The following is a 3,491-nucleotide window of genomic DNA, read 5'->3' on the forward strand; positions in this document are numbered from 1 at the left end:
GGACAGAAGTGGGCGAAAAGTGACGCAGAACAACTTTCTACCTTTTCTTGAAATAGAAAGTTGATACTTAAAGTCAAATATCTCAAGAACTAAATAAGATATCAAAAATCCGAAAACGGCATCGTGATCAGCGCATCTGAATTGACCGGAAACGACACCTCGAGCACCCAAATCGGTCCGCGGAGTGCTGAGAAATATACTTTGAAGGGTTAAAGACAAATTTCTGAAATTTTGGACTAAAATTGGCCATAGTAGGTGTCTGCACGGTCGGAGCGGATGCCTCATCGGGCCAAATCGTTCAGAATGGACCCTAGAACAAACGTGCAAAGTATGAAAAGATAGTCATTTCGTGCAGTATTCTGGCGTTTTACCGTCCAAAGCCAACGGCCGGCGCATCTCGCCGCCGCGTGCTGCTGTCGCGGCCGCTGCTGTGGACGCCGCCGCCCGAGATGCAGCATCACCGCCGCGGGCTGCCGGCGGACGCCCCTCCCAGGCGCCGCGCCGCCCCACCCGGACTTCACGCCGCCCCCCTGCTGAGCGGCGTGCTGTACACCGGGCCGAGCCTCAGCCGTCTCAGCGACCTGCCCGGAAGCGACGCGACCGCTGCGGCAACTGCCGGAGCACTGATGGGCATGGCGTCCTCACCTGCCCCCGGCCGCTGCGTGCTTCCACCCGGAGGGCGTGCAACAAGAAGATTCACCTTCAAATTCGTTTCCGAGGACGGTTTTGAGTTTGGACTTGGTTGGTCAGTTGTTGCTTTTTTGAGTGTCTTTTGTTTTAAGTGTCTCTTTGAGTGTCTCTTGTTTAAAATTCGTTAGTGGACAGCAAATATATTGCTATTGAAAGCAGAGTGAGGTTTGATCTTTTCACACAATGACGTACAACGGCGCGTGGGAAGCATCTTTTATTCTAAATAGCCAGACCATCGAGTATCATGTTGCAAAATTGGGCCTCCTCCTTATCACGCCGGCGGCAGCTACAGTCCACCAGGTGGGTGACCCGGCCGGGGCAGCCTGGATGCAGCCCCCGCGCCAGACAGACGACGTCTGGAGAGAACTCCTCCGCGAGGACGTGGTAGACCTTGAGCTGCAGGCCTACGGTCCACCCCCGGTTGATGGCAAATTCCTTGCACCCTTTGCAAATCTGCGTCTCACCAAGGATATGTCCCGAGTCCACCAAGCACGTCACAGGCGTCCCGTTGACGAGGCACGAAATCTGGGGAGAACCTGGGGCGGCCACACAAGAGTCCAGGGGGGGGGGTCAGCTCAGGTTAGGACCCGTCGCTAGAGGGGGCCACAAATGCAGGATTTTTGAATTTGAATGCGTTCCGGGTGTCAAACGGTCACATTTGGTCGGTAAATGCTGAAAATTAAGACCCCGACAATGTGCGACTTACCATGGTGGTGCCCCAAGGACCCCAAATGGGGCTCTAGGGGCCTAACTAAAAAAGTTGAAAATCGCGAAAGTAACATCGGATTTGGGGTTAACTCGACATTCTCATGCCTTTTTCTCTCGGTCAGTTTTGCCGTATCTCTTATAGTTTCTGAGATATTAGCAAATTTGTACAATTTTCCGAGCATTTTACATAGACATTATGAAAATCGCCTCCAGACACCTCAAATTCGATTCAAATTTATCAAACTATAGCTCATTTTGATCAACATGACGAACTCAAGGAGATAAAATTGTGCCGGAGTCGCTACGACGTCTCTGTCAGATTTCAGGTCTTCAATTTTTAAGCAATTTTACGCTATTTTAGGTAATTACAAAAATTCGGAGCAGGCGTAAATAAAGGCCTATCTTTTCGGGCATAATTTTATCTGATTGAGTTTGTCGTGCTGATCAAAATGAGCTATAGTTTGATAAATTTGACTCGAATTTGAGGTGTCTGGAGGCGATTTTCGTAATGTCTATGTAAAATGCTCAGAAAATTGTACAAATTTGCTAATATCTCAGAAACTATAAGAGATACGGCAAAACTGACCGAGAGAAAAATGCATTAGAATGTCGAGTTTACCCCAAATCCGATGTTACTTTCGCGATTTTCAACTTTTTTAGTTAGGCCCCTAGAGCCCCATTTGGGGTCCTTGGGGCACCACCATGGTAAGTCGCACATTGTCGGGGTCTTAATTTTCAGCATTTACCGACCAAATGTGACCGTTTGACACCCGGAACGCATTCAAATTCAAAAATCCTGCATTTGTGGCCCCCTCTAACCCGTCGCGGCACCAGAGGCGGAGCTGGAACTGGCGCCGGCTTCCGCGCTGGTCATTTCCACCAGCCTGTTGACGGCTGCGACGATGCTGTCCAGGCGGGAGTCCAGCACGGGCTGCGCATTGCTGCCCGTCTCCACACCGCTCGCCGTCGCCGCCCGCGCCCGCTTGTGCTGGTCGTCGTTCTGCGGGTCGTACAGGCCGGCCCACGCGATGGCGTCCGCCAGCGACGCGAAGGGAAGGCGCTGCGCGTCCCGTCGCAGCGTATCATCACGCAGCCCATCTACAAAGTAGTGCACTACCTGTGCTGGGTCCCGTGCCATGTCCCCGGGCTGCATCCGGTTCAGCGTCTGCAGGCGCATCCCAAACGCATGCGCCGACTCCTTGGCCTGCTGGCGGCAGGAGCGGAAGGCGACCGCGGCGTGGAAGGGGGTACGTCGCTTCGCGAAGGCCTCCATGAAGGCGGCCGACAGCCGCTGGAAGCTCGTTTTGTCCTCGCGGGGCAGCGTCGTGTGGTAGGAGCGAGCCGCTCCCGTGATGCAGGCCGCCAGCGCTGCAATTTGGGCCTGCTCGTCATGGCCCCACAAAATGGCGCTGCACTGCTCGGCGTGCTCCGCGTAGTCCCAAGACCCATCGTAAGGCGGTAGCTTGGGGGGCGGCGGCGGGCGTCCGAAGGGAACAGCGAGGGGAAGTGTGACGGCGGACGGCAGGGCGTGCGGGACGGTGAAGTGCTGTTGGGCCGCGAACTGTCCGGCCGAGGGTCCGGCAGGCAGCGGCGAGGCGACGGCGGCAGCAGGCTGCCCGGACGGTGGCCGGGACGACTGCGCGGGAGCTGTCGGTCCGGAGACCAGCCCGCTAACAGAAGGCACAGATTGCACCTTGGTCGCCTCAAAGTACGACGTCATGCTGGCGTGGGACGCCACCAGAGCACGGATAAGAAGCCGCATCTCAGCATCGCCTCCCGCGCCATCAGGGGGGTGGGACGCGGGTGCTCCCGCAGGAAGGGGCGGCTGCTCGCCGGTGCCCGGCCGCGACACAGGGAATGGCGGCTGCACGGGCGGCGGCGGCGGCGGGCCAAACAGCTGGTGCGGAAGCAAGAGCTCGGTCGTCCCCGGCGGCGGCAGCGCGGGGCCTGCCACACCGGGTGCAAACCTTAGGGGGGCAGGGCTAGCTGCTGCGGGGGGCGCAGGAGCGCTGGGCCGCCGTCGATGGACACGCCGCGAACGGCGGGCAGGGCCGGCTCCTGAGGCCGAGTCGACTCCACTCTCCATCCCGCTC

The sequence above is a fragment of the Frankliniella occidentalis genome, unplaced genomic scaffold, assembly GCF_000697945.3.
Source record: "Frankliniella occidentalis isolate FOCC.00 unplaced genomic scaffold, Focc_3.1 Scaffold165, whole genome shotgun sequence".
In the NCBI taxonomy this organism is placed as follows: domain Eukaryota; kingdom Metazoa; phylum Arthropoda; class Insecta; order Thysanoptera; family Thripidae; genus Frankliniella; species Frankliniella occidentalis.